Source organism: Pinus tabuliformis, chromosome 1_1, assembly GCF_031772625.1.
Source record: "Pinus tabuliformis cultivar Carrire ecotype Pingquan chromosome 1_1, CPIR1, whole genome shotgun sequence".
Lineage (NCBI taxonomy): Eukaryota > Viridiplantae > Streptophyta > Pinopsida > Pinales > Pinaceae > Pinus > Pinus tabuliformis.
Genome location: NC_142297.1, coordinates 842736110 through 842752114, shown reverse-complemented (window position 1 = coordinate 842752114; position 16005 = coordinate 842736110). Strand labels below are relative to the sequence as shown.

The 16005-nt window shown below is 34.2% G+C and overlaps 1 pseudogene; it reads right to left on the bottom strand.

Moving 5' to 3' along the window:
• Window positions 1–5680: 5680 nt before the first annotated feature.
• Window positions 5681–15399, bottom strand: LOC149216809 (protein LATERAL BRANCHING OXIDOREDUCTASE 1-like; annotated as a pseudogene).
• Window positions 15400–16005: the final 606 nt, after the last annotated feature.

Here is a 16005-nt window from a genome sequence, read left to right as displayed (position 1 = left end):
TGGTTAAAAGCAGCACAAATTATCAAACAAGGAACAAAGCAAATCTACAATGAGATTGACACAGAACTCATGAATAGGAAAATTAGATTCTCAGACAAGAAGAATATTCTGAGATGGGGGTATACACCACGTGGGATTTTCACCACTAAGGAAGCGTACAACCTTTTGATTAGCAATCAAGATTCAAAAGACCCTATTTGGGACAAAATCTGGTCTCTTGGTATTTGGCCCAAGATCTCGACGTTTCTCTGGCTGCTATGTCAAAAAAGGATACTCACCTGGGACAATCTAAGGAAAAAAAGCTTCCACAGGCCCTCAAGATGCCCCAATTGCAACCAACAAGAAGAGACAATACAACATCTTATGGACACATGCCACCTAGCCAATAAACTATGGGAAAAAACTGACTTTAGATGTCAAAAAAGAGGCAGAGTAACAGGGGATATTACAAACACCATCCGTAACTGGGTAATCGATCCTTACAAGAGCAGGTTGCTAAACTCTCTATGGAAAATTATTCCAGGCCTTCTCGTCTGGACTTTATGGAAAGAAAGAAACATACGCATTTTTAAGAATCAATGCACACCTCTCGATAACATATGGAGTAATTTCTGCAACAATCTTCAGGAAACCTTGGCACTTCAAAAATGGCATGAAGAGGACCTTCCTACCCTTCCTCAGGAGAAGAACATATGGGAGAATTGGCATCTTCGGATTACCCAAACTCATGAGCACCCCAGCAACCTCTCTCAAAATCCCAAAGCACCAAGTAAATGGCAGCCTCCTCCCCAAGGAATGATACAATTAAATTTTGATGGAGCCTCCAAAGGCAACCCAGGCATGGCAGGTTATGGAGGCATCTTTAGGGATCATGGAGGCAAACCACTCCTGCTCTTCTTAAGCTCAATAGGTTGGGACATGAACAATTCAGCTGAACTAGAAGGATTGTGGCATAGACTTTTCTTAGCTCAGCAGCATGGATTTTTTCCTATTGTAATTGAAGGAGACTCACAAATCCTTATCAACATGGCCAATCAAATTCTCCAAGGAACACCTGCTCACAAAGTAGCCAATAGCTGGAGATTAGTAGCCCGTTTAAAGCTCATAGAACATTGGGTCTTAACCAATAGAGCAATCACATTCTAACATGTCAAAAGGGAAGGTAATAAAGTGGCGAATCTCCTGGCAAATTTGGGGGTGGATAGTGATAGAGTTCTAAATGCAGGCTCGTTTGACATCTTAAATGACAACTCTCATTTACAGGAATGCATTGACCTAGTGTAGAACTCCTTGATGCGGGTGTTTAAAAGCGCTTGTACAGTGCAGCAAATTTGAACTGACAAGTGGCGCGACCACCTGGCCACCCACGCTTCCACCCAGAAGATCACCTCTGACATTAATGGTGTTTTAATGTAATGCGCGGGTTGAGGAAACCGTAATCTGGTTCTTCGGATGGCATATTCGGACCGCCTTCCCCCGGTTCCACGTCCTCTGAACTACCACTGTCTCCCTGCTACTACAGAGCCGAGCTCGCGCATGACAACGGGGAGAAAATTCCAATTTCTATGCTGCATTGAGATGGTAGATGGTGCCCACTAATCACAGAGTTTTCTTTGCTTCCTTCGAATTGATGCTTCGGCCTTAAATCTTGGTTCTGAACAGCGGATTACCAGTGCTCCTGCTCCCACTAGCCATTCAATCCCTGGCACTGCTCCTCCTCGTCCTCGTCTGCCTAATTTCGACCAGGTAAACATGCCTCATCTGCGTCATAGGATGCGCTGTAGGAGGGGTAGTAGTAGAGGAAGAGCAATTCGCCCCCCCTCCCTGTCTCTCTCTGAATCGACCCCTTCTGACTCTTCCTCCCCCTTGACGACGACTCATATCACGGGATGTTATCCAACCACCTACAACGGTCGGGGGTAAGCTCAAACCACAGGTTCTCGGTGTGTTGAAGATGCTCCACAGCCTCCCGCTATCTCTGTCCCATCTCTGCAACTCAGTCACTCTACCCAATTCCAATTTCTCTGCACACTGGAACGCCCATGCATAATTGCAACCATTTCAGTAGCTTTTAGAGAGGAGCCTCAAAGCTCTGAATTCCCAGCTCACAACATTCAGGAGAGGACCAACACCAACAAAAGAAAAGCCCCTGGTAGCAGCTCAGGGATGCACAGAAGCCATGAAGAAGCTCCAGACTGCACAGGCATAGCTCAAGGATGCAATAATCCAGGTTGCTTCAAAACTATGGAAGTAATGCCGAGAGATCAATAGAACGAGGAAGATGACATGGAGGTGTACAGGTGTCTGATAGTGGAAAAACCTCCTCTCACTAATGACACCTAGCCGGCCAAAGTTTTTCAAGTTTTGGGTTCCTGGCTCCTAACTTCAGGAGTCTATTCTGTTGTTTCTTTTATGTAAATGTTATTAATTTTGATGTTTGTTCGACAAACTATTCCACTCTGGCATTACAAGCTGCCACCCTTGCGTGGGCAACAAACACTTGTAGTTTTGCACTGGTTTCCCCAGTGTGGGTAGTCACTTTCAATTATTGGTTGTTAAACATGGCATAATCTGAGGCTTGTTCTGCAGAGGCCGATGCCTCCTTGTACCATTTTTGTTACATTAATAAAATTAATCATATATATATATATATATATATATATATATACTTCTTCCTAATTACCATGGTCAAGTATATTTTTTATTTAAATTCAATGATAAATACCTTTTATTTAATTGTATTGACATTTTTTAGTTATCTTTACTTGGTTTATCAAAGTTATATCGTTTTCCATAGTTAATTAAATAAATGATAATTTTTTGAACATTATTTTCTTATCAGAAGAAATTTCGGCGTAAATCACAATTAGAAAATCATTGCCGACATGTTTCGAACCAACCAGTGTGGTTCATCGTCAGGACGAGTTGAAGAAAGCAGATCCAGCTTTGCATGTTAAATAGTCTGCGCAGAGCCTCCAACGGCTAACTTGACCAACGGCTAATTTTGACTTAGGGATCAAAGTCAACAAACCATTTTAATAATTTAAAGGAAGTTAGTTAATTTGGTGACCATACCTTTAAGATATACCTAAAATATATATATAAATAATTTAATCGGTGTTTAAGTTAGTTAAAAGGTATTATTTAAAAATTAAAAATTATAAGTTAATTGTAACTTAAATGGGATTTAGTTATATGGAAGAAATTTAAGATAATAGTTAGTTAGACTAAATAAATAGTGGAACGAGAAAAAAATAATAAAGATTAAATTAAATAAATAAAATACAGATAAATAAAATAAATAAATAAATAAAAATAATAAAAATAATAAAATAATAATAATAAATAGATAAATAAATAAAATAAAAATAGAAATAAAATAAAATTAAAAATAAATAAATAAATAAATAATAATAATAAATAAATAAATTAAATTAAATTAAAAAAAATAAATAAATAAATAATAAGAATAAGAATAAATAAACAAATAAAAATAAAACATAAATAATATAAAATAAAATGAATAAATGAATAGATAAAAACAATATATAAATAATTATATCAGAATAAAATAAAATAAAAAATAAAATAAATAAATAAAAAATAAAAAGAATAATGATAACACTACAAATAAATGAATGCAAAAAAAAAACCAACACAAATTGAAAAGACGGAGAAGGACAGGAAAAAGACCATTAGAAGACCAGAGAGCAAAAAAGGATAAAAATAATGAAAGGTCGAAAGGAATGAAAAGGGGGGGGAGGAAAAGAAAGACTAGGAAGAAAGGGTAGGGATCCAATAGCTACTAATCTTCCAGCCGTCATCTCTATTGAGATTGTTAGGCCTTCTTTCAATCTCATTAGCTTCCCTGAATTTACGATGATGAAAATGAGCAAATTTGGCAATAACCTTGGCCTCCTCTATACACACCTGATGCTTGGTCTTTTCCGCATGCTCTGCTAACCCGGAAGACTTGGTTCTCCCATGTCTTAGGTCCGCTACATGTTCGCTGATCCTCTGATGGATGGAGCGCCCTGTTTTCCTGATATAGGGGGTCCCGCAAGAACAAGGGATCAAGTAGACACCCTTCATGTCCTTAGGGTCAACAGGATCTTTCACCGATTGGAGGGATTTACGAATGGTGTTGAGGGGCCTAAAGGTTGAGGGAATATCATACCTCCTAAGGATCTGAGCAATCTTGTCTGTGGTTCCCTAGACATAGGGAAGATGGACCCCTAGACGACGCTCCTTCAGCTCTTTTTTAATAGACGCATTTTTAGAGGTTTTAAGGAAAGCCTTCTGACCAAGGCGCCTACTATAGCCATTTTCAACAAAGACATTAAGGAGATGGGATTTCTCTTTATCAAAGCTCTCATGATCAGAAATCCTAAGGGCCCGAGTAGCGAGGGTGTTAAGAACACCCAACTTTTGAGCAGGGAAATGATGGGAATCGGCATGAAGATACTACTTAGTATGAGTATGAGGGAATATCATACCTCCTAATTTTTAATTTTTAGTTCATTCCTTTCGACCTTTCATTATTATTATCTTTTTTTGCTCGCTGGTCTTCTAATGGTCTTTTTCCTGTCCTTCTCCGTCTTTACAATTTGTGTCGGTTCTTTTTTTCATTCATTTATTTGTAGTGTTATCATTATTTTTTTTATTTTTTATTTATTTATTTTATTTTATTCTGATATAATTATTTATATATTGTTTTTATCTATTCATTTTATTTTATATTATTTATGTTTTATTTTTATTTGTTTATTTATTCTTATTCTTATTATTTATTTATTTTATTTTTTTTATTTATTTTTTTTAATTTAATTTAATTTATTTATTTATTATTATTATTATTTATTTATTTATAATTTTATTTTATTTTTATTTTTATTTTATTTATTTATCTACTTATTATTATTATTATCATTATTATTATTATTATTTTATTATTTTACTATTTTTATTTATTTATTTATTTTATTTATCTGTATTTTATTTATTTAATTTAATCTTTATTATTTTTTTCTGGTTCCACTATTTATTTAGTCTAACTAACTATTATCTTAAATTTCTTCCATATAACTAAATCCCATTTAAGTTACAATTAACTTATAATTTTTAATTTTTAAATGATACCTTTTAACTAACTTAAACACCGATTAAATTATTTTTATATATATTTTTGGTATATCTTAAAGGTATGGTCACCGAATTAACTAACTTCCTTTAAATTATTAAAATGGTTTGTTGACTTTAATCCGTAAGTCAAAATTAGCCGTTGGTCAAGTTAGCCGGTGGAGGCTCTGCACAGACTATTTAACATGCAAAGCTGATCTGTTTTCTTCAACTCGTCCTGACGATGAACCACACTAGTTGGTTCGAAACGCATCGGCATGATTTTCTGATTGTGATTTACTCCAAAATTTCTTCTGACAATTGTTATGGATCACAGAAGCCTCAATTCAACCATTATTTTTTTATTATACATTGTTGAATATCTCAATCAAATTACAGAACAAATAGCCATGTTGAAATTATCCTTACTGCCAATTAATTTCTAACTGATTGACAACATTAAACACTCAAACTAAATGCCAGCACGAACTAATCGAACCGACAAATAACCTAGTTCCAGCATATTCATATAACAACAGCCAACTACTCAAACTAAGCTGTCTTAACGAATACTAATTCCAGCATATTCGTATAGTGCGTGCTTCCCCTCCACCCCACGAGAGAAATACTGTTTCATGTAATCCGCATGAATGAAATTCCTGAAAAAGCATGGATGAGTTTCATCAATGAGTTCCGGAGCTGGACCAATCTCCGCATCGAATTCAGCAGCATAAAACACCGCAATCGAAAGCCCATCCCTCCACCGGTCTGTCATCACTCGATGCTCTACACTCTTGTATCTTCCATTACTCATTACCTGCAAAACCAGTCACATATTATTGGTTCAAACTTTCGTGAAACAAAATCAGGATAAGAGGCAAATCAATCTGTAAGGATCACAAGTTTACCTCTATCAAGTTTCCAACGTTGATAACCAGAGCATAAGGAATTGGTTACACAGGTATCCATTGGTCATCCTTGCGAACATTTAATCCTGCCACTTCATCATCCTGCAACATGAGTGTAATACCAGTCATGTCTGCATGTGGGCTCAGCCCAAACACACGATCTGGCATGGGGCACTGAGGATAGTAACTCATTCTAATTCTTTGGTATGCCTCTCCAAACATATTCTCAAAGAAATCAAGCTTCAACTGTAATGTCTCTGCAATTAAACTCAATAACTTCCCAGCAAGCCTTTTAATTTTAGTATTGTATGAATCCGCGATTTCCCTGCTAATTAGCAGCCCACACTACCATCAGTAAAACACCAGCATTCCCGAATTGCACCATGTACAAATTCGCCAAAGGAATTATGCAAAACCAAACACACAAGTCGATGTAATAATGGGTGAAACTGGCCTTATATTATATGGGTATTATGGACTCATGAGTATCCGAATTAGTATTGCCATATCGGATATGAAAGTGAATATGCACCCTGAAAGGTTGTAATTAATTACTGATCATATAGAGTATGCAGAGATGGAAACAGTGAAATTGAAATTTGTATCAAGGGAGAAAGAGAGAAAAAGAGAAGGAAGAAATTGTTAGTGAGTAAAAATAGATATTTTCAACTAAACTAAAAACAGATTGAAGTTATATCTAAATCTTTTTTATTTTCAATTATTAGATTTCAAAATCTAAATTAATTTTATAATTTAATAGAGATGTGAAATTAAGGTTAAGATAGATTGATTATTTTAATTAATTAATTAATTAATTAAAATAATATCTCAAATATATTTAAAAGTATCAACTAATTAACCATCTTTATAAAAGGATAAACATAACATAATACAAAACAAATTTCTAACTAATTAAAAATTATTGTAAAATAATGAACCTGGAATGATGAACATAACACAAAAGTAGTAGTTAATGTATTCAATATCTTTCAAATTAAATAAACAGTTTAATAAATTCAAAAATTTATTTGTTTAATAATTTTTGTTGAATATGTTTTAATAAAAATTTATTGTTTCACTTTTGTGATGAAACCTGGCCATCACATTTTGTCTTAAAAGCCCTTAAATTATTTAAATTTGAAAAAATATTAATTTAACACCTTTACCTTTAAAAAAAATTAAGTTAAGTTTAAAATCGATAAATAATTAAAATAGTTTGTGATAAGATATTTTATTAAACTACTCTATGATGAAAAAGTTATTACTTTAAGACTCTGTATAAGAAAAATTCAACTACGAATAAAGATTTATGTAGCTTAATCTAAATACAATCTTCAATAATTTTAATAAATTAAATATTACTGGATTAAAATTTCTCAAACCCCAGCTAATTAAACACCGCTGATTTATAAACAAAATAACCACCTAAAAAATCATCAAAACAAAATTTTAGCATAATAATAATTAAACATTATAATTTAACAATTTTAAAATATTAAAATTACACTAAAAAAATCATATAAACAAAATAACCACCTAAAAAATCATCAAAACAAAATTTTAGCATAATAATAATTAAACATTATAATTTAACAATTTTAAAATATTAAAATTACACTAAAAAAAATCATATATCGATATTGTGTTAGATAACATGTACTATTACTCATTAAACACATATATATTTGAATTGTACCTGAAATCAGTGGGTTGAAGTGGCCACACATTCAAATCTCTAAGTTTGGAAGGAAAAAGTGTGAAATCCAACAAGTCACCCAAATCTAGCTTTTTCTCTTCAGACACGACAAACCTCTGGCCATAGCCTTCAACATCTACTGGCTTCACTGCGTACTTTTGTTTCTCTTCCGAAGGAAGGTGGAAGAACTCCTTTCCAACTCTTTTAATACCATCTATTAAGGACTTTGGAATACCATGATTCACAACCTACAAAACATCCACCCTAATAAATTTATTTATTTATTCCCAAACATTTGATGACACCAAGAAATAATGAAACACTAAAATGATACCTGGAAGAATCCCCATTCTTCACAAGCCTGAGCAATCTTCTGAATCTCTCCTTGTCTCTGCAATCCTTCTGAAAGCTTGGCCATGTCAATGATGGGGATGTCCAGCTGATGATCAAATATTGAAGTTGGTGCTGGTATTTCATCATCTCTTGTCATATACCTTTCATGTTTAAAGAGTTGAAAAATTCTAATTTTTATTTCATATCATACCATTCATTCGTGACAAAGAGAAAAACACATTGGTCTAAATTGATCGGCAACACCAATTTAGTAATACAGAATGTCACCCAATACCTACAACGTGATTTTTTTCCGTAAATAGGTAGGGTTAGTCTAGTCTAACATATGTATAGTAGAATACTGATAGCTGCATTGTCAAACATCTATCAATATTTACGTACAAAACAATCCCATCTGAAAAAACATATTTTATTTTATTTTATTTTTTATTTTTTATTTTTTTTTTCCGAAGGTGGCAAAACCTATCAAACTCAGGTGTCAAACCAACAGTGAGGACAGCCATCTCTGGCTGCTATCCGCGAATGTCGGTTTGACTCATCACCGTTATCAAGGAAAACCACGCCACCTGTAATAACCCGCTGGTGGTCCGTAAGGGAGCAGGCTTTCACTCCTGCCAGATGCCTGTGGGTCTTGGGCCGTTAACCTGTTTCCTTACGTCCGAGAAGACGAGCTCTTAGCCAAGCAGAAGCAGTTTTATGAAAAAACATATTTATTCATAATTTTACACAAAATATATACAAAATTTTAAATATTAAACTTCAATAATAATTTGTGTATATTATTTTACTTCAATTCTAAAATATATAATAATGTAATTATATAAATTATTTTATATTAGATTTTAAAAAATATGAAAATTAATTAAAGTATAATTTTATTTAAAATTAATATATGAGTTAAATATATTAAAAAACATTTAATAAAATTTTTAGTCATTAAGATACATTTTCATTTTATGGTAATAATTTTTAATCTTTAATATTTTAGATTTTTATTAGAGGTTAAATTCTTACCATTTTCTTAATAATTATTGATAATTAAGTTAAAATTTCAAAAAATCTATTCTAAAATAAACATATACGTAAGCAACTCAATAGCATCAAAGATTTAAATAAAAATCTTACATAGTGAACATGTGATGATAAGAAACTCAAACTACTCTTTCCTTTAAATAAATATTCACTTAAAATTCTAATATTTACAACACTAACAACAAAAAGTGTAATCTCATTAATTATAAATTCCGATTTTTAAAGTGTCTAATAAAATAATAAAACTTATCATCTAAATAATAAATTAATTAATGTAGTTTAAAATATTATCTTAATGAATCACACTTGTTGGTTGTACGGAAAGACTTTTCTTAATTCATTGTGAATCACAAAAGCTTGAATACATAAATTACTAACCTATACCGAAGGGCCGCTGCTATTAAAGTTCATCACATTATCTTAAAGTTAGAAATTATAAGTAGAAGTAATTGAGGGTGGTGAATTCTAATTGGCAATCCATAGCCTCAAGTCTCCACATTGTCTACCTCTAAATATTACTGATTATCATTCCAATTAAATTATAAAAATTGTAACTAATAATTTATTCCAAATATTATTCTCGAAATAGAAAAAGGTTTCAAATTTTTTCTTCAATATATATTTATAAAGAAAAAATAATCCATTTAAATCTTAATATGTATAGGTTTGCCTTTTTCGAATCACCTCAAAGGTGTAAGCTAAATATATTATAATAATGATATTTATTTTTGTTAAGCTTGGTAGGACCTTTCATTTTCTATTTCATCATACGCAAATTTACAGCATGTAGATTGGCTAGGTGGCCTCAACTTGCCCAATGGGAAACCAACTTTGTTGGCCACCTATCCACATTGTTAGCCATCCAAAGACAATAAAGTTTCAATATATCTAGCCAAGCTATATATGTCTCTGTTTCATTGCCATACTCTATATTTCTATCTATACATATACTTGCATGATGAAAAGTAAATGCTATCCGCATATAAAACAAAAGTAAACATGGGAGAATGACTAACCCTTCTGCTCCTCTGAGGCTGATTCCACTAGTGCGGGGTCCTTAACAGTTCTTCCAAGCATTTCAGATAGTTCCAGGATGCATGGAATATGTCTTTGAATTCTGTCGAGCCTAATATCTTGCTTATGGAGTTGGAATTGAATTTTCTGTAGGTCTTGTTTGTAGCTCAGCATACCTTGGAGAGAAACAACCATGCCCACCGAGATATGTTCCATAGCCTTGCCCAACAAGATTTTCATCAGCCAGTAGAGATATAAGATTTTCTTAAATTGTGTTAACTTGCCTTTGGTGTTGCCAAGATCCAAGACAAGGGTCCTCCAATTTTCCATATCCTCCTCAATATCATTGCCCTTCTTAATTTCCTCCTCCCATTCCTCTAATAGATTCTGGATGCCTTCATTCGTACCCTCGTGACATGCCCCACCAGCTTCACTGATGAGATTTTTTACCGATTTCCTCCCTTTGTGGGGCTTAGACGTGCTCGGTTCCTTATCCTTTTTGGGCTCTTGGACCAGTCTTCCACTTCCATGACCTTTCGCGGGCCAAGCCATGTCAAAGATGCCCAAAACCTGTTCACAACAATAATTTGTTAACCAAAAGAAATTTGACATAATATGGCATTGGTTGCTTCCCTGAATTGAATTATCGGTACAGTTTTCCTCCCGATGCTCCTCCCTTTTCCATTTAATATCAATACCAGAGCCATTATGGATATAGATCTAGTCCCTAGAAGTGGCTGGTCTCCAATTCCCTTTTTTCATCTCACACCTCCACCCCCAATGCCTCCCATACGTTGTCAGATTAGAAATACCTTGCTAATACCACACAAGTGAGCCCGGCCTCAGACTGATAGGTTGTTAACCATGAATTGTAGACCCTTTCCCCTCTGCCCACTAAACTATAGCAAAGCCAGAGTCATTTTCATACCCAACTTCCCACTCAAGGGCCCTAGCAATTCTTTTACCACAGGAATTTCTCACAGTACCCTAGCAATTACAGTGGTTTTGGTAGCAGAGCCAAGCTCCTATACAACATAGTAACTAACCCCCACTTCCCTCAGCATCAGATTCATCACCTCTACCTAGCTGACCCCTTCGACCAGCCCCACTAAGCCCTCAATGTGTTGTACCCAGGTTCCCAATGTAAAACAACACAAGGTCAAGACAATAAAAGGCAGAGGCGATACCCGGCAAGTGCAATACATAGACAGAGAACCAAGCCAATGCAACTAGTCACCACCTCCATTTCCCCCAGCATTTCTCAACCTCCAAATTAACATTCCTAATTTCCCCCCTCTCCCTCCAGCAAAAACCGAACCAGGACATCATTGCAAAGTAGGAGAAGAGCCAATAAACATCCCTGTAAACGATTGTAGGCCATCTCCAAGCTTGATGCTGAGGATGTCGATGCTCTGCCTTTCCCCTGCACCAGCTCCTTTGTCCGCAAACAAACTCACCAGCATTACCCACTTGTCTGCCATTTTCTCCTATAAATCTTTCCCCTCCACCATCTTCTCTGCCACTTTTCCCACCACCCTTGCATGCACTAATGCAAAGGGCCACTGCACCCGTTGCTTTGAGCGTGTGGGGGGTGGTGGTACATAAATCATAGGTACGCTTCATTACTTTCCACAGGGTTTCCCAACTACTGATAAATACCCCAATCGAGATATCATAATAATGATATTTTCTTTATAAATTAATTAATAACTTATTTATAGATAAAATATAAATTAAAATTAATTAATAAATCAGATTTAACAAATCAATTTTTTAAAAGGTGAATGGTAACATTATCTATAAAAACAAAAAAAACAACTTAACAAACCAGAGCATGAAACGATGAGCACATGAAATGAAAGACGTAATACGTGGACCCCAACCACCATGAAGAAAAGAGCATATGGGAAAAGAAAGACAAAATATAGTGAAGGCTATGGAACAATAATGTAGGTGATACGGAAATTTGAATATTTTTGTGTGGTATTCAATAAAATGATTTCTATTATTTTGTAATTCATTTTCCTAAATTTATTATTTTTTAATTGGATAAAATCACAAGAATATAAAGTGTTTATGATATCTCGTATATTATTCGTAAAATCATATATAAAGTGTTTATGAGATGTAATAATTTCTAAACTAAAAAAACAAAACAATTTATTATTTGTAGAATCATACGATTACATCAAGTAAGGTTTAATAAATTTTAAAATAAAAAAATTATTGTTGATAAAATATCTTAATAGTCAAATCAATCAAAAAACCAAATCTTATCTATTTAATAATGTAAGTGTTATTTTCAAATTTCTCTTTTAATGTTTAAATTATTACATAAATCACAAATTACAATATAGAGAACAACATGACTTATTTTTGTTTCACTCGTCTTCATCAGCATTCACATCCACTCTAGAATCTCACAAACATTGCTCTTTCTTCACCACCACATCTTCGAGTTCTCACTTGACCTTCATTTAAAACATAATTTCCTCTAACCATCATTGACGAGCTTTGAAAGATCAACAATATTGACATATTGGCTCATCGAGGCTTCCGCGATAAAAGTTATCGAGTAATGAACCATTCAATAGACCAACCACCATCTGTCAAATATTTTTCTTTTGGTTATCCATCATTTCTAAGAGGATGGTCAGGACAACTTGATTTGTCTCGTACACATAAATCTCATAAAAATAACCTGTAACTGATGCTCTTGAAACCTAGAAACTAAATACAACAATTACATTGTTGTATTTATATGTACAATTTACATCATTTCTTAATATATTTGAATTTGTTTTCCTATGGACCAACCACCATCTGTCGGATAGTTTTCTTTCAGTTATCCATTAGTTGCTAAGAGGGTGGTCTGGATATCGAATGTGTTCAAAAGTTGATCAAACAACTTGAACTATCTCGAACACATTGATCTCATAAAAATAACTTGTAACTCATGTTCTTGAAGCCCAAAGCACAACAAGTCCCATCAACATATAACATACTTACATAATTAAATTAGCAATATGTTCTTTTGGCACTGAAGAAGATTGCGAACTACTAATTTGAACTATGTTATTATGTTCAATTATAGGTTTTGCACTTTCACTTATCTTACAACATGACATATGATAATCTTGATCCCACTACAGCATAACTTAATTGAATGAATAAAAGAGATTCGCCAAACTCCTGTTAAGCAATGAAAGATGTATCACTTGAGCTTCACTGTGTGATACTGTGTTATTAGTTTGTTAACTCGAGAACATGTGGTCAATTCCAGCAACATGTAGTTGGATCTTGCAGTAAGTTGTAACTTCAATGTTGAGTGATAGCATCACCTAAACTCCATTAATATTCATGCATATTGAAATGGAATCGAGTACAGTTTTTACATCATTAAAATGTCCTATTAAGAGAATCAACACTATGAAATACTAGATAGCATTACATTGAAACCCGCACATAACTTGATAAAGGGCTATAGACCTTCACTAGATTCCAAGCATTGAATGAAGTAAGTATGGTCGAAGATTGGCCCATCGTCTATGCTATAAAGATAACTCAAATTGATCCTCTCTAGATGTAGATCTATTGATCAATGTTGCAGATGACCATGAAGGCAGGTCAATGCTAATTCCATATCGATGTAGCTAAAAAAAACTCCTCTTCATTCTGCACACACATAATGTTCCTATGTGCATGCTAAGTATAACCACCCACTGGAGCCAAAGTCCTCTTTGATGCTTCCAACCACCTATGTTAGTTAATGCTGCTAATGGCACCGGAAACTACAAATCATAGAAGTGGAAGATCAGGTTCTAGGACAGAAAGGGCTTCTCAACATAATGATTTGAAAAATTAAAATGTTCAGGGATGTTGATCAGGCCTCGAAAATCCATGATTTCATCGTACATCACACTTTGAATTTCCATTTTTGTAGAAGATCGTGTACCAGGCAATCCACAAGTGAAGGGAGCTAGCACAATGCACATGACTAAAAAGAAAAACAAATCAACAGTGCATACAATGGTTTCCTTTTAAACTTGTTATTATAAAGAATTAATGAAATAAGCCATGGTGTACTAGCTTGAAGGAACCAACTCCCAGTTAATTCAGGAATTGGATAAAATAAATTCAAGCCACCATAGAGAAAGAGCTCCCTAACATAGTGGTGAGCGTCATCTCTCCTTTCTCCTGACAATCGCACTCGACAAGACAAACCAAAAAGAAATATCAAATTCAACACAACAACAATTGAGCATTCTCGTACACTAACTACTCTATGTACAGAATATCAAATCTCAAATATCTTTCATCTTCCTGAGCCCTCCCGTGAGCGAGACAAACTCATGCCTTCTCTAATACCAAAAATCAATTTTGAGAAGCACACATGGTGCACATATTTCTCATAAAACAATTCATTTATTCTTTGTCAAATCACACAATTACAACAAGTATATAAAGTGCTTATGTGATCCAACAATTTCTAAACTAAGAGATTGATTGTTGAGAAAATATCTCAAAAACCAAACCAATCAACCAAACAAATCTTACCTATTTACAAATGTAAGTGTTGTTTCAAAGCTTTTGGGCATTCAATATAAAAACTAAGGATAATTAAGGGCATCCTATGAGTCATAAGATGATAGTTTTTTAGATTGTAAGTACTAACATGGAATCGCTTCTTGGTGGTGGGTAATTTAGCATTTTCCCATTCAAAATATATTTTAGATCATGAATATAAATGTTGGAATAAGGAATTACTAAGAGGGGTGTGAATCGGTAGCAGTGAGGTTCTTAAAACTTTAAGTATAAGTCTTTAATTATTTTCACTACTGTCACTTACTTGTGATAGAATTCATTCGCCATATAAATCAATAGCAAGATAAGGAATTCACATGTACATACAATCCCTCACATGAGCATCATACACATATTGACACAGATATTTTTACGTGGAAACCCAAAGGGATAAAACTACCAATATGTTTGGTGTTATTATGTAATTTAAGCACATACTTAATTACATCAATTTGTTTGTCAGCACCCACTCACAGGAGGCACCAACCCCCTTAAGAAAGAAAACCACTACATACCAAGAGGAGCCAACCTCTTATGAATGCAGGCATCTACCTGCTCTAGCCATTGCTCTACTTTTCATACAATTTTGAAGCTGAAAATAGAGGTAAATGCATTTACATAGAAAGACAGATCTGGTTTGCTCCAATACCAGTTCCTTTCCTTCAGCTCCCCAATTCTCCTTCGAACTATGCACTCTATTTCTCAACCAGATGAAGTCTCAATCCAATGATATACCTTATCTTAGTGACACTCAGCTCAGTCACACACCCACAAACCTGCACTTTGTAACTCTCCACAATTATGCATTCCCCACTTGCATAACTACTCTCTATTTTTTATTCCTGTGTTGCGCTGTGACTGATGATGTATGTGTACTCGATAGTGTGGTACAACATGCTATGGTTTGTTGTTGCTCAATTGGGTTGCTTGCACACTTCAACATGGATTCCCATTCTGTTGTAACTACTGTTCTTAGTCACCATAGCTAATTAATGCATAGGATGAACTTCTGAGTGATTCCATATGCTAACAATCAATTCTCAGTAAAATCGTGCACTCCAGAGAGGTGTTCCATGCTTACAAACTAATCCCAGTGAAAATTTTGTACCTCAGGCATGGTTTTCTTGTTTCAAGTCAATCTCTTCTTCACCTAGTCATCTTTTTCATTTAATTCTTCCTGGCATGCAAGAAATATCAGGGAAAGCTAGTTTCATTTGAGCCAAGCCCATTAAATTTTCTCTATAAGCTGAGGTCCTCGCTGCCTTGTATATGTTCTCTGCAATTGCCATTAATACTAAC